The sequence below is a fragment of the Chiroxiphia lanceolata genome, chromosome 14 (assembly GCF_009829145.1).
Source record: "Chiroxiphia lanceolata isolate bChiLan1 chromosome 14, bChiLan1.pri, whole genome shotgun sequence".
Classification (NCBI taxonomy): Eukaryota; Metazoa; Chordata; class Aves; order Passeriformes; family Pipridae; genus Chiroxiphia; species Chiroxiphia lanceolata.
In genome coordinates, this window is record NC_045650.1 from 15,533,881 (window position 1) to 15,558,682 (window position 24,802).

The window sequence follows — 24,802 nt, forward strand, 5'->3', positions numbered from 1 at the left end:
TGGTGCCTCTGCTGACATCACTGCTTCTCACTTCTGCAAAATCATGTCACCAATTCTGATGCTTGAATATGTATTTAGGATTTTAATTACAGGTGTTTTCCTCTGCAAAATGCATCCCGTCATTCTGGGCTGAATCCCACAGTGCTTCCTCACTAGTTACCATTAGTGACTGGCTCCATCCAGCATCTTTGAAGAAAGGGGGACTATCCTTTGGATGAAGAAATCTTGAGCTCAAGGATGTACTTGAAATTGGCTGGATCTGGGCTTTGTTTTTAGGGCTGCTCCGAATGATGAGGCTGGAAGAGCAGGGTAAGGCTCCAAAGGTCTCCTCATCCTCCTGCCCTGCCATCTCTAGTTAAGTTCAACTGCTAACTGGTATTTAAAAGTCCCCTTCTCTCTTTAAATGTCATGCCCTGCATGGTAAGATCCTGGATGTTGTATTGCCCCAGGCCAGGGCCCTGACTGCACCAGCTGCTGGACAGTAACAGCTCCACCTTCTGCATCCAGAGCAGCAGTGGCTGTGCCTCCCTCCATCCACACTGCACAACTGCAGACCCAGCCATGGTCCTGTTTCCATACACGTGGGTGGGTGAAATGCTGTTGGATCAACAGATGCTGCCTCCACAGCTCATCCCATCTCCCACGGGCAGAGTCAGTGCTGTCAGTCTGTCCCCATGCACTGACTGGAATCCAGCAAGCATGAAGGACAACCCACACTTTTCCTTGCCTCAGCTTCCACCTTTCCACAAAGGTGTCTGGTGGCTGCTGCCTGCCCAGGGACAGCCTGACAAAGAGACCACTTGCAACAGTCTTCCTTGCAACAGTCAGCCGGACTGGCAGGAAAAATACTAAGTTGTTTCTTGAGGCTGTGACATTGTACTGTCATTAAAAATAACCGATGCTGTGTTTTTCCACCAGAAGCAATGGGAGATTTTGCTGAGGTTGTCCAACTTGGTGGGAAAGAGAGAATCACAACCTGATAATTAAAAAGGGAGCAAGGCAGAGGGGCAGTGTTCCGAAGCAAGCGGACTGAGCCAACTGGTAGGAAAAACAGTATCTTATTTACCTTTTTTTCCCCCCATCCTTTTTTTGTTTATGCAGGAGCAGCAAAACCTGACTTCATTTTTCTAGTTGAAGTGAACTGTGGCTTTGCTGCGTATCCTGTAACTCGGCAGGTATTACAAAGTGTATTTCCAACTAATGAACTGAGTGCAAAATTTATTTAATGTGTCAGACATGGCAGAAGGTACTGCAGCCAGTCACCGCTCAAGGAGCTAATTGCTGCACTAAGAAAACAAATCTGTGCAAGTCCTCATTTCAAAGTTATTTCCAAACGTTAACTCAAAAGTTATTTCAATAACGAGGCCCCTTAAAAGAAGCATCACTTTTCACAGTACATGGCACAGCTCTGTTGACCCTCGAGCACTGCTCAGCTGGGAGAAGCACAGTTCAAACAAAACTTCAACCATAAAACTTGGGCAAGAGGGGGGAGGGGTAAAGTCTGTGATTAATTAGCAATTAGCAACACTGAAATACAGTGAGAAGGGAAAGAATTGGTTCTGTGCAGAGCTTTTGGATCCCCTGTTTGCTCGGAAGTGTTTATGTTGAGGTCGTAGGCACTAAGAAGGTGTGAAAATTGAATAGTTGAACAACCGAAGCAGCAGCAGCTTTGTGGCTTAGATGAGCAATGGTTTAGAAAGTCACCTAAATACCATGTTTTCTCATTGCAGTTGCCAAATTTGATCACAAGTCGCATTCACCATTGAGCCAAACTCCCAGGCAGATGCCAGAAAGTATGTGACCATGGAGTGCTGTGTGTTCATCCAGGGAATGGTCAGATTGCCTGTGTGAAACTCCTGTGTCCTGGGCCTCTGCTGATCCCTATTTTAAGGCAGTAGTGTCCTGGTTTTGTGTTAGTTTTCTACAGAAGGTGAGTTTCTCTGTCAGTAAGTGGGATTTGTGCTATCCCTTGCTTCATACAAACAAGATAAGCGGTGTCCTAGGATTTCTGAATCTCCTGTAAATGGAAACTCATGTCCCTCTCCTGCACTAAGCAACATGTAAGTGCTTAGTAAGCACTTATGACAAGTAAGATATATCATGGACAGAATTCCCCCCTCCTTCCATCCAATTTTCTTGAGATCTTACGCAGATCTCCACCTACTGAAAGTCACTCTTGGCTTACCCTGGAGAGATTTTAAGGGTATTTCCCAAATAATTCCAATAGAGGAATCCTGGCTAAATTAAGCTTTCCAGAAAACAGCTAGGCAGCAGATAGCAGGTAACTGGAACGAGCTCACAGCCTGCACCTGCTCACCATAGCTGTTCCTGGGAAGCAACACAGAGAGGTGACATTTGCCTCCCCCTGCTCTGTGGCCAAGGGATGTGTCAGCCTTGATGTGAGTGAGTGCAACTCCATTAATTTCCATTTGAATTTGATTATACCAAGACTGAAGTTGGTCCATGGTGTTTTATTGTATTCCTTTATTTGGTTTTGTTTTATTTATGCTTCTTATACCATGAAGCTGACCAGTTGAACCAAACAGCATGGAGCAATTTACAGTAAACTGTCCTTGTTCTACTCAGTAATGGATGGAAACAATTCTGAAGTTAATGGTATTAGTGAGGAAATACAGTCATTCTTAACCAATCTTGTAATGCCCTTTTGGAAAAATGATACTTAAGACTGCTTTTATAATTCGATTTACAAGTCACAAATTTGTGCAAGAAACTTGACTTTAAGTCAGTCACACACCTTATAAACTGAACTGGGCCAGTTCACAAATGGTTTTACAGCTCTATACACTTCCCTGGAGGAGCCATCTCCTTCCTGCTGGCCAGACACATTGCCTTGAAACAGCTGCCAACTTTTTAAGAGTTCCTTTTTGGCTATATTCTTCTTTTCATAGCAGCATTCATGGCCCCAGCCCAGGTTCATAAGGAACAAAGTGTAAAATTAATCAATGGATTGATGCACTGTTTAGAATAAAAACAGCCAGGTTTTGGCTATGTTTTCTGCCCCTCCAGCCAAAAGAGTGCATGTGTGTACATGAAATGTAATTTAGTTTTTCCTTTGCTGCCTGTTGATTTTCCTCTAATTCATTTTCCTTTTGCCTCTTATTGAGTCTCCTCTTGTCTGAGCAACCTTAACCCTGTAGTGCCTGGTCTGTGGAGCACACAGGGACCCTGTAGGTGGGCCCTGGGATGGTTACAGGCTTCATTAGCCACTGGAAGGAATACGATGATATGCAGGAAAAGGACCCTGTGAACTCAGCAAGCCACAAGTGAAGCCTCTGGTAGGTAAAATCTACCTGGAGTTTTAATGACTTGTAAAGCCCTGAGAAAACCTCTCACTTGATATTTATTGCCTTGAATGTCTTCCAAATGAACTTTATCTAAAACATAGCTCAGCCTTTTTGGAAGCGTGTGTGCCTTGGTTGAAGCTGTTAACACACAAAGTGGTTCCTCCCCTCCATGGACAGAAACCACAACTTGTCAGTCACAACAGGATGTAACTTGAGACTCTGTGTTACAGGGATTTAGTGCATAAACATGCACATTCACACTTTAAAATAACACTAGCAAATATTAATCAAACAACTCGAAGCAGAACGCAAGCCCGCGTACTGTCTGAAGCAGGAGGAGGATTTAGGTGGGCTGTAGGATAATTGCACACATCAAACAGACTCCAATGAGTCCTTTTCAGCCAGGGGAAAGTTGACAACAGCTGTGTTGGTAACCTTAATTTCCAAAGTAGCTGGTCTGGGAAAAAGTTAATCATATTGTAGGCACTGCCTACCGCCAGTCAATCTCATTTCTATCACTCTCAAAGTCATGTATTTTTAAAAATACCAAAAGCAATTTAAAAATACATCTAACAGTAATCACTTCATTGGAAACAACACACTGCAATAACATAAAACAGCAGCCACTTTCCTGTGAAGATTTATGAGACAGACTAGTTTTCTCACGACTTATGTTATTCCTGCCTTATTGTTTTGTCAGCATTGGATATGGAAAGTGGATGATATGTGAACACTCTCCAGCACTAGAAAGCTTCAGAGTTTTGATTAGGTAACAAAATTGAAAAAGTGAGTTTGCTTTCCCCGTTCAATCTCTGTGATTTAAATTTCAGTATAACAAGGTTGCCTAAGCAGTGAGCTGCCCTCTCCCAAGCCCACACATGACTGGCTCTCGCAGTTCCTATCCCAGAGCCTGATTCTGAATTTCACCTGCTGGGTCTGGAAATCCAGAGGGATTGTAAATGTCAGTCAGACACTCACTTTGCAGGATGAGGAGAGTGAAAATGATAGCAATGGTGAAAAAATGGAGTCATGAGGATGTTTCAGGGCATGTAAAACCATGTTGAGACAGACCCTGTGATCACATCAGTGTGTTCGGCTCATGCTGTGCCAGAGAAACTGGCTGTCCCATGTCTGTGATGGCCAGCTGCTGCTGTCCCCTAGAAATCAACAGCATGAGATGACATGATGGGCCAGAAATTGGATGGAAAAAACTCCTCAGTAGTTAATGGGGGAATTCACACTCTGTTAAAGCCTGGAGAATTCAGCCCAGAGTCCATCACTTTGGAGACGGAAGGCTGCTGCCAGCTTTCAGAGTGACAACAGAAAGCTTTGGGTTCTCTCCCCCACACATCCCACTAAACCAGAAAGTCTGCCCTGAGTATGGACACCAGCCTCCGTTAAATAGTCAGCACTCCCTTTACAGACATGCCTCTCGTAGCTTACACTTCTTACACCAAACGCCTGCTACTTCCACAACAGTAATACAAGGAAACAGCAATCTGTGGCTTTTAAATCTAGAACAGTCATAGAAGTGAAATTTTATTCATTCATATATTATATATATTTCTACATGCAGAGACAGAATGTATAAATAATAAAATGGAGGTTTCTATATGCAGTTTACCACCCCAGGATATATTACAAAGCACTTTTATTATAATCAAACAGCGGCCAATAACACAAAAATGCACTAGTCCGGTATTATTGCTATTGGTTTCTCACACCTTTTAGTCCACTTCCCCAGTGGCAGCCCCAATGGCATCTTGTCTGTTCTGTTTGTAAATTAATAGCGATGTTCTGAAATGAAAGTTTATTCTGGGAATGTCATAATCCAGTGTATTCTCTACTGGCATTAGCATGCTGCCAGTCCCAAGTTCCTTGGGTAGATCTGCTTGCTGCACAGCTGTCTGATATCTACCAGGCACACTTACTGATGTGAGACCATTTTGGAGGCTCAGGCCATATATTCATTATAATTTGTAGCAATTCAATAAAAATAAGTTGCCTGTATTCCTAACAGAACAGCAATTAATGTATATTGAAATAGTGATTGCTTTGCTGTAGTTCATTAGGAAGTCAAATTTTAATTCCTATTTAATTACAATTCAGTTACTACCATTTATTACCAATAATTCTAATGAGGTAAAGTAAGAGGTGTATTGAGGACTAATGAAAATGTTACAAAGGTTCATTTGGAATTCACACAAAAATTCCTATTTAATTACAATGGAATGACTTGTATTTCATTCACATGAAGTGGGATGTGGCTGTGATTCTTGCTGAAGGATCAGCCTCTGCCAGTCATGGTTGTTGCACCATGATCTCCTGTGCTTCAGCCTCCAGCATATGGAGCAGTATCTGCTAGATGTGTGCAGGGAGATAGGAGTTCAGGAGATAAAATGGAGAGCAGCTCTCCTGACCTGCATCCATGTGGGGATCATTTCTGAGTCAGAATGAGGTGTGGGTGATTGTACGTAATGGAGGAGAGACTGAGATGTGTGTAAGAGGGCACAGTAAATTTAACAGGGATGTAAAGCTGGAAAAAAAGACAGAGAAGTGCTGTCTTTGCTGTGTATGGGCTTTATCCCCCTTCTCACCTCCAGGGAAGATAGGCTCTAGTCTAACTTTAGATTCACCTTTTGAAAGAAACTTATGTGGTCATTCCTGGCTTTGCATAGCAAGACCACCTGATAAGGGGCAATTTGAGGATAGTCATTTTTGCTTTGAGTTAGACAGCCTGAAGTGTTTGTGGGAAGTTACCATGTGCTTCCTTAGCTTGCATTAAGTTTTGATATCTAAAATTCCCCTTAAAAGCGATCAGCCAAATCTGTCTCTAGGGTAAGCTGTTTGCTGTAGTCACAGGTGCTCCACCAGGGACTGATTTGGTCAGATGTGCCTGATGCCACAGTCATAACTCAGCACAAGTATTCCTGTTCTATATTGAGCCTGAGGCACGGGATATTTATAACACCCACTTACTTAGGCCCTCATATTTTTCCTCATTCTAATTTCCCCCTTCTCTTTATTTCTCTGTGTGTCTATCACCTTTTTTCATGTCTCTCCAGATGCATTTCCCAGCATCAGATAATTGAAAGTCAGTGAACTGAGTTTCAGGTTATTTTGCTAAAAGATGCCTATTATTTTGATGAAGCAGGTGCACAGAATTAAAAAAGCCCTGCATAATTGCTACTTTACTATCAGGCTTCTGCTGCCTAATCTTCTTCGATGTTGGTAGAACAAGCTTTCTATCTCCTCTAGGATGATTACAGGGAACATTGCTCTGTTCCTCCTACAGAATCCATTCCTGATGGATATTAAACCTGGGTTATCAATTAAAGTTTCTTTATGTGCCGAGTGATTAGAGTCAAGATTGTGTGTGATTTCTAGCATAAAGCAAGTTTGAAGTGATTTCTGCCATTAATATTAATTAATCACTGATATGCCCAATGTTCACAAATGAATGCACGAGGTGAGCATGTACAATTTGCCTCAGTAACCTGGGACTGAAATAACAACTGAACTGCTCTAATTTTAAACATTTGGCAACAGTTTTCATAAAGTCTTATTGATGTAATTAGCTGAAAAAAAAATAAAAAAAGAAGCAGCAGAATGAATAATTGGGGTGTTAAAAGCATGGCTGTAACACTGACTCTTACCAGAATGGCTGGCTCTTCCCCTTTCATACTCTGCTCTCACTTACAGCTGTGATGAATTTCAAATATTTAGTAAAATTTAGTATAAAAATGTAGCAAAATTTTTGATGCCGGTTACTAGCTTTTCTGGGTACAGATAGTACCCAAACATATGCATGCTGCAAGTCTTAAAATGGATGTGTTTGTAAAGAGAGAAAGTGTTGAGAGAAAGTGCTTGGGAGAGGGTGCTTGAGAGACGTGTATTTGTACAGACTCAAACTTTGGCAGATTCAAAACTTTTTAGATTAAAAACTCAGAAAAGCATCTACCCTCATGTTATTCACACCTTCTAGCACTGACCAGCTAATGCTCACCACCTCCTCTCAACTTCTGTATGGGACTGGGATACCCCTGAGCTTGCTGGGGACACATAGGTGGGCATGTCAAACACTCATAGAGGTGGAGCACCCTCAGAAATGGGCATCCATTAGCAATTTTAGACCCTCACTGCACTGGACTAAATAGTTTGCTTGCATTGAATGAGAGTGTAATGACTGCCTTTTCTACAGAGTGAGACAGGCATGTTTACAAGTATTTAAGTGGCACTTACATCTGTAGTATGTGATTGCCTCCTAAAGGGCAATGAAATTGGGCAAGGAATCATTAAAGGTCTTTTCCAGCCTAGATGACTCTCTGATTATTCCTGTCCTGGAGATTGAAAAGATGACAAAAAAGTTAAGCAACACCAAAAACCAATATCAGAGTTGGAAATAGATAAAGTATCAATTCTATGCTTTAGATGATGCTGAAGTCAAAAGGTCATAGGACCATATAATTGACATAATAGTAAAAAGGCACAGCGATGACCATTGCACTCTGACAAATGAATAGCTGGCAAATGGGATTTAATTATCCCACAGCACTAATCACACAGTCCATTCCCACTTTTACTGTTGGCAGGAGTATGAACAGTGCTGCCAGGCATTAAGGGCCTGCTTTTTATCCCCCAAGCATGTGACGTGCTTCGCACATACAACATCATCAGATGCAGGTGGCAAAAGAACATGCTGCTGCTTAATCAGCTGCATAGCTATACCCAGGACATCTTCCAGATGCTGTCAAGGTCCTCTTCTCAGCTGTGAGCTGTTCACATAACTGGTGTTCAAGACCTAAATTTACTGCTAGAGCACACCAGTGCAGTGCCTTTGGCCTCCCTGGAGCTGTATGTGTTTATACCAGCAGTGAACGTAGCCAGGTGTTTGTGGTAACTCGTGGCTTTTGCAAACACTTTCAAATTTCTCCCAAGAAATGCATCTTCTAGTTGGACACTTCCTCGTTTGCATCAGCACATCTTAAATCTGAGTCTTGTTCAGCAAGTGCCCAGTTTATTCGTTACTCACATTCTCATAAATCTTACAGAAAAGCAATTATGAGGAAATCATATTTCATTCTTTTATGGAATTCCTTAAAGCTGATGAGAGCAGCCAGATGGCTATTTTCATCAATGAACCTTCGATAGAGCATTAGGAAACAGAGATGGTGTCTTTTAATAGACCTTTATTACCTGCCTTGGGTGCAGGGAGCTCTCATGCATTCCAAAAGTATATTAATGGTAGAGTAAAACATGACTTAGAAATAATATCCCCAGAAAGGGCCTTATTTTCCCTCTTAAAATTGTTTTAAATAGATTTAGCTTTTGCTATCTGCTACACTCACGTTCAGTGTGGGAGGCGGGTGCAGTGAAACTGCATTTCCAGCCCCCTGAGACAGAGCCGTGGGGTCCCTGCCCTGCACAGGAGCCACTGCTGGTGCTCGTCCTGGTGTAGGTGCCAAGGTGAGGGCACACAGAGCCCACAGAGTCCTCTCACAGCTGGAGCAGGGAATGGCACAATGAACTGGCACCCTGTGTCTTTTACCAGCAGAAGATCCTTGGTAAAGTGATTTGCCTCCCTCTCCACCTCCCTCCCCCTCCAGCTTGCCTGCCCCAGCTGTTGGGCTCCAAAGGGATGTCAGGGAATGGAGTTATTTCCAGAACGATGAAGTAACAGGTCTTTGGGAAGTTAAGAGTGCCATGGCATAGCAGATGTTCTGCTCTCACCTATTTCTGACCATACTGAGCTTACTTTATCCAGTCCCATGTGAGGGTGGACTGGGCGAATAGAATGGCAATGGTGGAGGTGCCAATACTGTGGCCATCTGGACTCGGTTTTGAGTTTAGCAGCTCCTGGATGGAGCACACAGGCAGAGGACCACCTTCCAACGAGATACCCTAGGGCAAACAGTGAGGATACAGCCTCCAAACACTGGAGCTGAGAGAGGAGGTTCAAGCAAGGGAATAGAAAACAAGAAACATAAGGGAGAGTAACAGGGAAAATGGACATGCACTTCTGCTTTTCAGCAAAGCCACTGCCTGTGGGAGATGGTGATTCTGGGGAAGGCCGAGACAAAAGCTTTTGGGAAACCTAAGACGAGATTTGGCTGCAACAAGGAGCAAACAGGAAATTCCGTGCTGCTTCCACAGGAGATTTGAAGGAAAGAAGCTGATAGAAAAAAAGGATTTCTGTGTTTTAGGAGAGATAAAGTGTAAACGTTTCAAAGTCTAAAGGAGAGAATAATGAGAAGTGCTTGCAAAATTGCCTGCCATAGTTATGGAGCACGGTGGGCACAAACACCCATGGTGACTCTGCTGTGCTGTGCCCCTTCCCACAGCAGTGGCAGGGAAGGGATCGATGCAGCCACAGGACACCTCCGGGCTTTCATCTCCATCTGTGGGCAAGCAGGAATGAGGGGAGCAGTGAGGGCCTGAGCAGCATGTGGCAGTGTGATCCAGGAGATGGATGTCTGACAACAAACATACATTAACAGGCATTATGTCCCAAAATAGGAAGGCTGCAGTTTTCCAGCTTAGCAACAGCTTCAGCCGGGGGGTGTTGCCTGAGACCATGTGCCACTGTGGGTCACCCCAGGCCATGGCTGGATCAGCCCAGGGCTCCTGTGGCCACCACCTCGCCTGGCCCCAGCACTGGGCACAGAGCTGCCTTAGCGCCATGTCTGCACCACTGACACCTTAGGGAGCACTGGGAAGAAAAGCTGGGAGAGGCAGGACATTTGGAGCAAATTAACAAAATCAGCATTAATAACATTCACTCTCTTCCATCGCTATTGTTTGAAGCCAAATTATGTTTTGCTATAAACCAGTCTTAAAGTAGTACTGTCTTTCCACTTGTGACTCTTAATTAAAGTTATGAATTTTATAGGAACTTTTTTTTTGCTTGCAAAACATGAATTCTTTCTCCTCCTTTCTTCTCAGGTTGCTTTAACAATCTTCACAGACCATCTTTAAGGAAGAGGAGAGCAACCAATTAATAAAAGTGTGAACAGGTGGTTGCTCTGCTACTAAAAAAGATCAGTAGTGCAATAATTTCCTAATTATTATTGCACCTTTTAAAGGTTTTTAGATACATGATAATATATTTCCCCATCGCTTCTTCTGGCACCCCTCTTGCTCCTGGCATTATTTCTCATTCAGAATAATAATTAATGAGAGCTGAGGTATCTAATATATATTTTATTCCTTCTGTTTCAGTCCCTTAAGTAACCATCTTGTCACATTTGTTATGCAAATTTTCACACATTGCGTGTAATTTCAGCAATATGTGAAAATGCCTCTCAAAAATGCCTTGAGTATTTTATTTTATGTATTTGTAAAAAATTATCTTTTTTTTTCTTGAAAGCAACATTTTTTCCACACAGCCCTTTAGAGAAATGGATGAAGCTACATAATTGCTCTTGCTTTACTGAAGCAAAGGAAAGCAGAGGACCATTTCTAAGCATAAGGCAGTGTTAGCAATAGCAGTGATAATGATGATAATAATGATAATGATAAAAATAATTTTTTTTTTTAAGAGAGCACTCTGGTCTTGGTTAAAGGCTGCAAAATGTACAACTATGAACAAAGTACAGTCTCTACTTGGACAGGTAAGTATGTGCAAGTTATTTAATGCAGATGATGGACCACATAGACTGTCAAACACATGGAACTTTAATGAGACTGAAGCACATCCTCTGTGCATTCGTCAGCTTGGTCTCTTTGCTTCTAAAATTTTTGTTGTCTAACATAAATCATCCTCATTGTAGGCTGAGTAAGTGGATGTTTAGACATAAGAATCTGGAGGAACTAACAGAGCTGCTGAGTGATGGAGAAGCTTCTGGAGCAGACCAAGGCACGGGAGCTTTGCCCAGTCCCTACACAGGTCACTGTGCACACCAGTGTGGCAGGAGCACGTCCCTGGCCCTGGGCCTGTCTTCATGGTAAAATTCCCAGGAGCAGGATGCAAACCCAGTGAACTTCTGAAGACATTTCCTCACACACTGTCCTGGACCAAGAGTCACTTTCAACTTAAAAAATTGAAGAACAACTGGTTGATGCAGCAATTCATCTCTCATGTGGTCCATGCAGCTTCTTTTCACTCCTTCTGGATGTCCACCAGGCATGTCCACCATCCAGTAATGGGGATTTGCAGCTATACCTGGGCACTTGGGATAGGAGTGTCCCCAAACTCAAAAAATAACTGGGCTCAAGACAACCTGTTTTCCTTCTAAGTTCACCTGTACTCTTCCTGTACGAAGATATAGATTTCCCTATTAAGTTGCAGATATACATAAAGTGGAGCAGACATCTGTATTTTGGATTTCACAGCCAGCAAGTGTCCATCTGTAGGGCATAAGGCAATTTGCCCTGAGACCGTTTAATTTTAAACATGTGTGAGCAACCTCAGTTAAAAAAGTACTTCCCTGAATTAAACTGTTGTACTGAGCACCTCACAAAATGGGTCCTTATTTAGAAAGGCACTGTAAATTCATGTGGATATCTTGGCATACAGTTCAGGAGGGGCAAAGAAGAGAGATGTCTGACCTGAGTGGCCAGTGTGACCCCGTGTGCACACCTACGTGAGGACTCAGACTTTCATTCCTGAAGGGAAGCCTTCCATGTGCTTGTGTTGCTTGCAGCTGTGGAAAAATAAGGGAACTTGAGCTTCTTATGTGGCAGATTAATATGAATGTTATGGATCTGTTGGTGCTGTACAACTCAGTGAGCAGAAGTTTTCCTTAAAGATTTCATATATTACCTTCCAAAAGGAGTGAGTCAGTGGGCCTGGAGGCCTTACTAAATCTTTTCACTGTGTTTTTTTCATTGGCAGCGATCCTGGGGTCATGCAACACTCCCACCTGGTTCTTCCTTTTACCTTTAATCACACTTTTATAGTGTTGGGTAGTGGCAACCATTTGTCCACAGAGTCCCTTCAAGGCCTTGGCAATCTATTTCTGGTGACCTTTTCCATGCTTTGTTGGAGCTGTGGTCAATGCTAGCCTCAAATTAACCTGTGAAGGGAATGATTAATTAGGCAAATTTGAGGAAAAGTCAGATCTATTTTTAAAACTGTTCCACCTCACCGAAGGATAGAAATTCTCTGTAGAAAAAGGGTGGTTGCTTTCTATACCAAAATATCTGGGGTTGTTATAGGGAACAAAACCTGTGAAATATGATATTGTCAGTGCTGTGATGAGTAGATATGGGGAGCTGAGGTTTGAGTTTGGGCTTCTGTACCCCCTCAGCTATGGCTTTGCTTACCTAGTCTTGAAAATGTCTTGTCCTCAAGATTGCTAGATTTTAGCAAAAACATTACTTGTTTCTGAAAATTAAGGATAAATCCCTAGAATTGCTCCAGTCTTACAAAATTGACAACACTAAAGCAGATTAAGCAGCACTCTCAGGAATACCTCATTATAAGGGTGCTGCCCCTATGTCCACAGGAGTCACTGGGATTGGTGCCTTTGCTGAGAACTGGGATGTGCTTGATCAGCCCTGAATCTACTCCAAGTTACTTGTGATCAGTGCTCAGTGCCCTTGAGGGCCAGGGCAGGGATCTGTGACTCTTTGAGCACCATTGATAGATTTTCCCTCCTGCACAAAAGAGTAAGAAGTAGCAGAGCATCTGAATGCCAGCTTTTGCTGGGAACCATCACTGACTCCAAAACAAGCCCTGGAGCCTCAGCAGCTGTACTCAGAGCAGAGTCTGGTATGGATTTCAGTGTAAGGTGCTCTCACTTAAACTGGGGGAATCTGGAAATGTAACTCTGGGGTTGCTTAGTCTGGTACTTTCTGTGCAGGAAACCTGCTCCCCATATAGCAAACCCCTAACTCCCAAAGATTTGAAAAGCTAATTGGGAGGGAGCTAAAAGCAGCCTGGTATGTAATATAAGGAGGAATAGTTTGCCCTCCCCATCCTGAAAAGCCATGCAATAAAAATGTAAATATCTCCCTTAAAGGCTTTTTTAATAAACCCTGTGATTTCCTTAAAATTCTTTCTATAATATCAAAATCCTAAACCACTTTGAGATGAGCTATTTTAGACTGTAATTGGGCTATTCATTCCCTATGCATACAGCGATCCTAATCTAATATGTAACAAGAACTTAAAAGCTAATCAATAATGGAACACGATTCTCTATCAGCAGAGCTGCCTGTTGACTCCTGTGAGAGGGATCTTCACAAGACAGCTCAGCTCTGATGACAGCCTTATATTTATTTTAAACATGAAGTTGAAACATCATCTTTCTATGTATTGTCACTTCCAATTATTTTTGGAACAAAAACACCGGGGGAAATGAGATCCTCATCCTGAAGAATGCATTCATATTTGATAAATAGCCACAGATTCTGGAGAATGTTTACTGAAACATGGGCTTGAAATGCTTTCATGTGCATTTTGCCAGAGCCATTGATTATCTGTTGTAACACGTGTTCGGGTCACTTTACCAAGCTGCCTCTTTCCTACACCTTAGAGGTGAAGAAAGAAAAAGGTCTGATTACCCTGGTGTGGGCTTCCATGTTTTCCCCGAGAAAAACCAGGGAAAATTAGCATTGAGAAGGAATCAAAGCAAACCAGCAATTATTGTTCTTCAGTGGAAGTCAAGAAGAGTTTTTTACCCTCATGTGCAAAAGACAAAATTCCCACTTTTCATGTCTAGGCAGTGGTTTGAGATGGAGAGGGTGGAGGGGAGGGGGTTAAGCGAGTACACAGATGTGCCTAAACCATATCAATCACAGGCATGAGAAAACGCCACCCTTTTAATAGGCAGACTGAACCAACCTGCACAGCTGGATTTTGAATTTTATGGGCTCTCTCAATAAAATGCAAGTGGAAGACATCTTGCATCATTCCCACAGCTCTGACCGTTTGAGCTCTGCACCACTTTCCCTCCGAGCCACCCTGGGGATGGAGGAGCTGAAGCCCTATGGTTGTAGCCATGTACAACCCCCTTGCCACTGTCTGGAGCCAATTAACATGCATTTTGGAAATACATGGTAGGTTTCTGATGTCACATACACTTTCTACAAAGTCAGTGGATTTAATCTGGAATTACTCAGGGTATGAGGGATCAGCAGCCGGCTGGGAAAGCTCCCCTCTAGAGGGTCCTAAATGCCAGCAATTTCACATGATTATTTATTGAGCTTTATAATAGTGCATATATCCTCATGCACACCCTTTCTCCTACAAATTACCCTACAACTTTCCAGTCCTTCATTACGTTGTAGAGGTTCAAGCTTTCCTAAGTAATCAAAACATGTAGGAAAGAAAGCTTGCTAAATGCTGAGCTCAGCTTAAACACTGACCCTGTCTCTTAACTGAATCAAGAACTTTATGTACACTGTAAAAAGTAATAATTGGTATGGTAACTGCTCATTCATATTAACTAAAGGTGTAAATAGAGTTCTGTAACATAGCCAGTGCTAATGTTGGGAGCACAAGGGAGATGTCCCCACTGGAAAGTTTAATTGATACCTGTGCCCTATAGGAAAATTTGCTTTTTTCCCCCTGAATAAGCATATTTAAGATTTTTAAGGCAGTTCTCTGTCATTCTGCTCCCACTCTTGCCTTGCAAACCCTTTGGGTATAGACACAATTAGACAGTTGCAAGGAGACAGCAATTCAAACATGAGCTGTGTTTGCCTTTGTTTCACTCCGGGTTTTAACAGTACAGTAATTTGACCCTGTCCTTTTCTCAGGTGATGCCACACAGAGGGAAAGAGTTAAAGTATTTGTTCTTCCTCTTTGTGTGACTGGTGATGGGTTATTCCCAAGCTTGGACTCTACTGTCATTGATTATTTCCCTGATTCTTTGTCGCTTTACTTTTGCCACTATTTTGATCAATTCCATAGGAAAAATCATTTTGTGTCAGATGCTCTGAGAGGTCTGTAGGAAACAATGTCAATAGAATGACTGGGAATTTTATAAAGGCCAGCTCTGGACTGTATAATGCATATTTCCTTGGCTTCTTAGCCAACACTTAGGACACTGACATAGTTAAAAAGCATATATATGTGTACATGCATAAAGGTTTAGAGATACATTGTCTCTTCTAGTTGTTCATTTGTTGTAGAAAGGATGCTTTTGCTGTTTAGCTAGAGTCTGATTGTCTGATTCTGGTGTTTTACAGGAGAGAATATGGCTCATGCCTTTTATAATGCTCCAATGATGGAAAAAAGATCAGTGATGGTTTCGTCTGCACATCCCTCTCCTGAGCAGGACTTGTGTGTTCTGGACAACCATTGCTGTGCTCAGCAGCCAAGTCTGTGTACAGAGCTAATCACAGAAAAAAGCTACACCATTTCTTTGGGGATAATTGAAAATGTGAGCTCTCTATTTCCTGGCCATCCCAAAGCAGGTGAAGATCAGGATATGCACTGAAATGCTGAATGGGTAAGTTATGGTGTTAGGGCTCAAAAACGTGGGGGTAGGGGAGTACCTTCCTTTGTTGTGAGAGCACTCAAGTGGTGGGTCATTGTGGTAAATCTGAATTGCAGCTGAGTTGTTCTTGCCCTTATTGTTGGAAAGAAAAGGTGTTTTCCTGATGGCAGCCATTTCTTTTACTTCATACTACAACTGGCAGCCATTAGCTGCTGGGCTACCAGCATAGAGCTGAAAACCTCTGCAGCCCTACCTGGGTCCTGGAACCACACCAGGCTGAGACAATGTATTTCCTGCACCTCCTGAATTAGACACTGTGGGTTAAATTAATTCCCCATGCAGTTGGCTAAGTCACACCCAATGTGTCTAGCCCAAGAAGCAGAATGAATGTACTTAGATTGCAAAAGATATCTCCTATCTTTGCACAAACACACTCTCCATAAGCCTCAGTTCGGTATTTTCCCTTTGCCTCACTGAAGCTCAGTCTGCACCTTGAATAATACATGTAAGTTTTTGACTGACATGCAGTCTTAAGCATTTAGCTATCTTGATGTCTCGTCAAGTCATCCTTTGATAAAAGCATTTTAGGTGCCACAAAATCATTTCATGGCAGCATTCTACATTGCAGATTCAAATTTCTCTGCTCATTTTTCAGCTAAGGATCTTGGCAACATCAATAGATCTGTTCCATGAGTGATTTTGGATGGATCTATTAATATTGCCTCTAAGAGTAATAAGTCCTGCTCCTTCATGAAGTGAATCATCTGTCTCTCCTGTGGACAAGTGGAATTCTCCCTCATTGGACTTGTAGTCCACAAGTTGGCAGGGTTTCCTGTTTTGTTAATAGTCTTCATACAGCAGTGAAGTAATTTCAAAAGATGTTCAACCCAGTTTTGGGGCCAAGTAGTATGTCTTGGTTATTTGTTCTTCTAGACAGGCCATGTCACCATTAGTCATACTTCGGAATGATGGTTTACTTTCATTATTCACTGACTGCACTGCTTCCGATTCAGCACTCTCCAACTCAGCAAGATTTTCCTGTGCTAATTCATCTGAATCATTTCTAGAAGAGTTTATATCAAAGGACACATTCTCAATGTTAATAAAGTGCAGAGGTTTTGGAACAGCTTGTAATTCTGGTTCTTTAAAAATGTGCTTTTTAGAGATGTTTATGCTACGTGTGTGAGCACAGTATGTGTCAGTAGGGGTCTTAACATGATTGATAGCCCTTTCCCTTTTAATTTACGTTCCATTTGGGACATCTAGCACACACTCACTGGGTGACCAGAGCTGGGCCAGTGTGGCTCCAGACTGAACACTGAGTCTACTGCAGCAAAACCAGCAGCCCCAGCATGGTTTAGGATGTGGCTCCCAGAGACCACCACTCATGAGACACTAAACCTGGCCACCTGATACTGTTGTCTCACTTGATCACTTACTTCCAATGAGGATAACCGAGATTCCTGGAAGGGGCTCAGTACTGTGGATTTTTGGCAGGGCTTAGTGATTTGTGTGCACTGTTGTGGGCCCATCTCCTCCCAGATTAGCTCGTTGGGAACAGACACTTGTATGGTACACATCTGGATCTGTGTACCTACCACTAAGGGCAGGGGCTTTTTTTCTTTTTCACTCGTTTCATTTCTGAATGAGTTTTCATTCACTAGAAGGCTTCTCAATTTGGTTGCAATTTCCTAGCTCCCCCCACAAACATGAGTCTATCAGGTTTCATGTACTGTCACATTCCTGGGTTGTCAGCCTGCCCAGAGCAGCAGTGAATTGCAAAAGGAAAAAAAAATAGCAGAAAGAGTTAGTTAAGTAGAAACGTAACCACCCACATCATCTGGTGTGTCCTGCTTCATTGAAGACATCTCAGAACCTAAGGAAACAGAACAAAGGACATACTGTAACTCTGAGTACCCTGGGAAGAACCTAGAGAAGTTATCCCAAAACTGCAATTTTCAGAGCCGGAGTGAAGAGAAGGAGAATTTTGACAATTGAGGAAAAAAAAACTGCTTTGGAACTAGAACAGGAATTGCTCAAGTGTTTACATGAAACAGGAATTGTGTTCTTTTAAAATTTCCCAACTAATGTTAATTGCCAAGAGTACATTCAGCATGTGACTTGTCACAGTAGGCCCCAAAGACCCTTAGAATTGGTGTCTACAATATTAACTTATCTCAAATAAAACTCACATCCCCTGACTTTCTGTAGAGTCAGTGAAAAGAAACAAGATGTCACATCTAGTCAATATTAGTTATTTATAGACCTGAGTATAGAGTCCAGACTGTACTCAAATTGCTTTGCGGACTGTTACCTTATAAAAACAAAAAACCAAGCTCAAGTATCAGTTTGGTCAGGGTGAACCAGATTCTCTGAATCTGCCAAGTTTCTTCTCTTGGTAATCAATGGAAGGACTTGTGTACCCAGTCAGTAAATCTGGATTTTTTTTTTTTCTGAATACTTGGACAGGTTTTGTCTTGAATTTGGAGGTGCCTGTTGATTTTAGGTGCCTGGAGGCTTATGGGTGGTATGAGGGTGGGAGGTCTGCTCAGCCTGATCAGCTACGTGTTTTAAAGACAGAAATCATGGACCTCAGCTTGTCCTATCACTGCCCAGCCTTAAGGACTTGGCATTTTCCTTTGGCAACACTTGAAACTATGCCAATTTTCCCTTGTCCTTCCATCCTTCCTCTTCCACCTCAGAACACTTCTTTGGGTTCTCTGATTCCCATTTGGCGTGGCTGACATTTGAGCCCTGGGATTACTGATTGTTCTTGTTGCTGCTCAGATCCCTTCAAGCTCTCCAAATCAGTACAAAGGTCTGGGCTTTGGGCCAATTTACTCACAGGTTTATCATATGCTGACATTGTTTCTCTATAAATAGGTCTACCTTTACTGACATTATTGATTCAACTGCCTCTCTTCTCACTAATACTCTTTTTAATGTATCCAACCCGCCTTCGTATTTCACCTAATGAAAGGCTGAAGTCAGAGGAGTAGAGGTCGAAGAGGTTAAACTGCAAGTATAAAGGTCCTAGGCTTTAAAGTCAGTCTTTGCAGTGTGAGATCCACAAGCTTGTCAGTGGAGCAAATCTGCAAGTCCACCAGAAAATATAAGCCATGAAGTCAATTTCACATTTTATTACTAATAATTTGAAATAAGGTCATTTTGCAAACGGTTTCATATGATCCATTTATGGGTTAACAATGATAACACAGACCCTACTCTGCCCATCTCAGACTGCATGATTTTGGTAACAAGGAGCAAATTATCCCTCAGAGATAGGAACACATCTCACATGATGTTTGTCTTGGAGCTAATCCAAATGAACAGACCAAAGATGTAGTTGTCTTTCTTGTAAATTAAACTCAGCTTCAGTAGATAATTTATGCATTTTCTATATATGGGGTTTTTCTGTGACTGACTTACTGGGCAGCTTCTGTACACAGCACAGCTCTGCAGTTGCAGTTGGGAGCTGGAGAAGCAGTGGTGAGTGAGTGCCCAGGAAGGTGCCAAGGGACAGGAGTCAGGTCTGTACTTTGCAGTGAAGAGAAGGAGGAAGCTGCAGAATGAGATCAGGGTGGGTGAAAGTCCACTGGCATATGGGACTAAGAGTCATTCAAGATGAGCTCAGCACGGCAAACCTGGCAGCAGCCCTGCCAAGGGCTCTGGGAACCTTCAGAGGTGCTGGGGAAGCTCCACTGACCCACAGCAGCCCGGGTGTGGTGGGAGAGTGTATCCCAAGGGACAGTGTCACCCTGAGGAGGTGCCTGGGAGCTCAGTGTCTCCACAGCACAGCTGTCTCCTGCCCTCACTGTGCATTTGTGCCAGGCTGGCAGAGCAAAACCTCTCCTTTGTGTCCTAGTTTATCCTGTGACGTTTTGGCTGCTGGGCTCAGCCCTGGCATGGCTTGCAGAGGCCACGGCAGCCACCCCTTCCACAGCCTGAGTTCTGCTGGCACCACCTTGGAGCTGCCTTTGGCCAAATGTCCTCAAGGGGGCAAGAGAGTGAATTAAACATCCAGGTCTGGCAAGGGAAGCTGCCAAGGCTGGCAGAGGAATAGGCCATTAAATCTTACACTGACACTAAACAGCATACCCCTCCCCAAATAAATAATAAGAGAGAAGAAAATATTTCGCATCGTTGAAAGTTTAGACTATCTCTGACTTCAGACATGTTGCCATTAACCTGGGATTTAATCAGGGATTTTCATTTGCTCCTTGTTCTGAACTATAATGAGCTCTTTAACAGTGTAAATAAAAAGATCTAAAGATTCAATAAACTGTAATGTCACAAACGGCAATCAGCTACATTGTGAGGCCTTGGTGTTAAAAAGCATCTCACAGCTGGAAACAAATGCTTCTGTATAACATTGTAAATAACCTCTAAGCCCACTACTAATTAAACTGAAGCTTCGCTTCTCCTGGGCATTGAATATATGAACCAATTAAGAAAATATAATTTCTTTTCTAGAGACCTATGTTGTACCTCTTAAAAAAAATGGAGCAGGGGGAGATACAGAAGGAACTAGTGACAGAGAAAAAAAGGGAAAGGAGAGAGGGAAAAGAAAAGAAGAGTTTCACAGGAGGGACCACACTGATGTGCTGGGGTTACAATAATGAGACATTTCTGCTTTAAGCAAATTTTGCACCTGTAACCTGCAGAAATATAGCCATAGCACTTGAAAAATTACTTCAGTGCTGCACAGTGCCATGAAAATTTATCTTTGAGATGATTTTATTGCATGGTTACCCTAGGCAATTAAATCAATAAATCTTAACTGTCAGAAAGGTTGGCCCGCTGCCAGGAATAAATGAAATGCGCGGAATCAGTAAATAAAAGGTTTCTGACAACTCATTCTAGGAATTATTTAGCAGTTGGGCCTTTTGTTGTTGGTGGTGTTGGTGTTGCTTTTGTCTCCAGCATTTATTGACATTCTCCATGAGAAATGATTATGCTAACAGAAACAACGTAACACAGGGATATAGATGGATGGGAGAGAAGAGTTGGGCTCTTCAGGGTAATAAATTACCCTCCTGGAATCACACACGAACAGCAACTTTGGGGGGCTGATAGCACTGGCTGATGCAATTAGAGGGCTGGGGTCTGAGCCATGGGCTGGCAACACACCAGCAGCCCCAGTGCCAGGCACTGGGAGCTTTGTGTGCTGGCCCACGGTGCTTCATTATTAACATAGATGTGCTTTTTTCATTGATTGATTCAGAGATGATTGAGATTGAAATGCCTCCTTGAGACACGGAGGTGACATTTCCGTTGGTCTGGAGTCCAGCATTCACCACGGGAGATGCCAGTTTTGACAGCAAAATCATAGTTACACCTGTGTAAACCCTGAGTGGTCAATGCAGCTGCATTGTTTTTCATGCTGGTGCTACAAAACTGAAGGCCTGAGTCTGATTTCACTTACCCTGCGATTTGACATGCTAAGTTAGTGTAAAATAACCTGGATTTAGGCTCAGGCACTGTCTCTCTCTCAAAGACACTGTGGTGAGATCAGGTGATCTGATTAATAAACTGATAGATTTTTAGTCATTGTCATCATCTTAATGTTCTGAATACCAACAGACCACCAACTTCACCTGGGAAGTCCTGGTTCGAGCTTGCCTTTGCTGGCTGAACAATCTATTCCTTCATGAGGGCAGGAGATGCCAGGATAAAACTGGGGACAGCCCTGGACACGGGGGATCTGAAACCCCCAATACCACCAGTGGTAAAACAGTGATGTCACAGGAGCGAGCAGTCTGCTACGCTGAGCAGTGAAGGAGCCTCTCCTGCCTAGAACAGAACTAATTAGATGGTTTTCAAGGCCAGTCCCTCATCACCATCACATTGGGGCAGCCTGGAGGATCTGGCTCTGTCCTTGAACCAACACCAGCTCGGTGGAGCCTAGAAGGGGTTTATTTGACTAGTGTGGAAAAGAGCCTGCTGCCAAAATGTCTGTATCCAGTCCCTGGACACATACAATACCCTCAGTCATAGGAACCCTTAAGGAGGAACTCATCTCTCTGCCTGGGGCTGGCAGAGGCTCATCGAACACAGCTTGGGCCAAGCCAGAGACATCATGGCATCTTGGCCGGGGAGCATTTCATGCTCCAAGGTACTCTCTGGTTCCTCAATGCCACGTCAGAGTTTCCCAGCCATATTACTCCTCTGACATGTCCCGTCCCAGTCATGATTTTGCAGCCTTTGTGCAAAAAAATACCCCAGCAAATTTGCTGCCTCCCACTGCGGCTCCCTGGAGCCAGGTGGTACCACACTCGGGAACAGCAGCTCAGGCTCAGGGCTTCGGCAGCATTGGGTGGTGGCTGGGGCACAGGGAATGCCCTGGATGCCCATCTGGAGGAGGCTTCTCTTGGTTAATCAGCTCCCAGACCATAGAGGGCATTAGAGATCCGAGTGCAGCACTTAACTGAATAAGTTGTATCCACTTCCAGGTACAGATAAAGCCAATGGAGTTTCACAAGGCTGATTGGCAAGCAGCTTCTCATTGCAGATAATTCCCTGCCAGCATATCCTGAACACAGAGGTGATTGCTCTTAAATTGATGGCTCGAAGCACAATAACAGCCTTTTTATTTAGTTCCTGCTTGATAGGCAGCGAATGTAGAGTTGCCAAAAAAAAAAAAAAAAAAGGAGAAAGAAAGAAAAAAAATAGAAAAAATAAAAAGAGCTGCAGAATTTGCTCTCTGTTACACCTCTCTGAGGATGAAATGACTTGCGATGGAGAGTTAAACAAGGCTCCTGATGCTGCCCAAAGTCTGGGGTCAGCACTAAGGGGTACTGGGGGTGTGATGAGTTTTCCAGCAGCCCCTGCTGCAGGTACGAATTGCCCTTCTAATGCAGCAGTCACTCGGGGGCTTCATTTCCCCAGCAGATTAGAGCTGGCATGCTGAAAGAGAGCAGTAGGCACTGAGGTTTCACCAAGGGTGGCAGGGCAGAGGGGAGCTGGCAGCATGACTCATCTCTCTTAGAAAGTAGAAGAAGGAGTATTTTTCATGTGGCTTCATCACCTCCAACGACACACATTTCTCACAGGACCCCCTTGCCAAAAGGATGAACCTCATCACATAGTATCTTTTCTCCTGCAGTCCACTTCCTGAGGGCTGACCTAATAACTCATCCCTCATGTGCTCATAGGTGAACAGGTTCCCAAAAGAGAGAATATCTCTTTCCGAAGGCCAATCTACATACATGCCTAAAAATATCAACAGGGACTCTTGTGTAGCTCACATCAACATGAACTGCTGTTTAACATCAGCCTCACACGTAGTTTGTGTGCTGAACACATTTGCATTAGCTACAGTAAAGTCCTTCCAACTGCATGGACACAGTATGGAGAAGAAAGATCCCCCTATGCACATGTGCCTTTCCCAGTAAAAGATATCTAAAATCACTTTGAAATGCAGCTGGTAAATGAAATTCCTCTCTATCATATGGAGCTGACACTGCATTGCTTTGCTTCTGGACCGTGTGCATAGGAGAGGCTGGGGAGTCTCAGTCTTTTAGTGACAGTATTTAGGCTTTGCTTCCTACTCCTTAGCTCTGTGGACCTTGGGAAGCTCCAGCCAGACTTTTCAGATATAAATAAGGCTTCACAAGCTCTTCGTCTTTTCTGCTGGCAATGAAACATCCTGTGGTCTAGAGCAGCTTGTCATGGGCCAAATTAATTCTTGAGGGAGTTGTGCAGTTAAATCATCTTAATTGGCTGCCAAACTGTAGTGCTTCCATCTCTCACTTGAGCCTTATGGAGCTCTTACCAACATCCACTGCCTCAGCCTCAACCACGGAGGGAAAGAAGTCTCCTTGGCTGGGGAACAGGGCCACAGTACCTTGCCTGAGGTTGTTGTGAAATTGTGTATGAAAATGAGCATCGAAAAGCCCATCTTCTCTTATCCCTGACTGCCATAGTTGGAGGAGACACTCCTCCCTCTACTCAGCAGAGTGGCGTTTTTTGCTACTGTGGGAATTCCACGTACTGGCTATAGGAATAATTATCCCCCTTTTTTATTTCCAGACTTTTTTTTTTTTTCCCTGAATCCAGAAGTCACTCTAACAGTGCTGTATAGCACAGGTTTATGTGGAGCCATTCATCATTCATAGCTGGGATCACAGAACACTTCACAGCCGATTACAAGGTTACACATGCAGGGAATGACATGAGCTGCCAGTCTGAAGTCAAGCTGCAAGCTGGTTTTGGGCACACTCAGAGGATGCAAAGGACTCAGGGAGTGAATGGCACACGCAGAATCAGACCTGCCCTTCCTCGCACTGATCCAAAAGACATCTCTCTCTGTTTGCTGGTTCCTTGAACACAAAATGGGCACCTGCAACACCATTCCAGATTTCCTTCTGAAGTGACTTATGTCTAGGAAGGACTGGGGCTCTAGCACCTGCTTTACAGGTAACCATTCACACAAGTGGGATGGTGAACACTGTAAAAGCTGTAGCGTGGCTGGACCAGAGAGCTTTACACTGCTCATGTGGTCAGAGTGGTGCAGAAACTCGGAGATACCAGCTACTGGCCCTTTGTTCCAAGCAGGACGTTCCAATAGATAGTGAGGCTCAAATCCAGACTAACACCTATTGTTAAGGCTCTCCAGTCATCCTTCTGTGACACCATTTGTGTTCTGGGCTCACCACCCCTCTCCCTGCCACTGCCTGGGCTAAGCTGTCCCCACAGCCGCCTCCCGGCCGTGCCCTCCTGCAGCACCTCCAGCACGCGCAACTCTCCAGGCTAAGATAAAAATGTTTTAAGCAGGACTCTAAGTGTGAGGGGCCACAGAGCAAAACACAGCGATGGCTTCTTTATCTTGGGAGACAGTGGCCCGAGATGGACTCTTGTGCTGGGTGCGCTGCGGTTCGTCTCTCCCCGGCGGGCACCTCGACCTCAGCTGCTCCGCACCGAGCGCCCAGCCTTGCAGGCTGGGCAGCCACATCACATGCTGCTCGGCCTCTCCTGAGAGCTCGTTACATCTCTTCTGAGCTGGTATTCTTGGCACTGCCTCTCCGAGCTATTTCTGCAGCGATGATATAAAACCTGGCGTTTCCAGTTTTGTCCTCCCGGGGAGCCCCCGGGGACAGACGCGTCCCCGCG

The 24,802-nt window shown here is 43.6% G+C and overlaps 1 long non-coding RNA gene across 1 annotated transcript; it reads left to right on the forward strand.

The window, feature by feature from the left end:
* Positions 1 to 823: 823 nt before the first annotated feature.
* Positions 824 to 11,422, forward strand: LOC116793851. The gene is made up of 5 exons (XR_004359607.1): positions 824 to 1,041; positions 1,731 to 1,912; positions 3,126 to 3,296; positions 10,844 to 10,915; positions 11,075 to 11,422. It is a non-coding gene; the product is annotated as an uncharacterized LOC116793851 (long non-coding RNA).
* Positions 11,423 to 24,802: the final 13,380 nt, after the last annotated feature.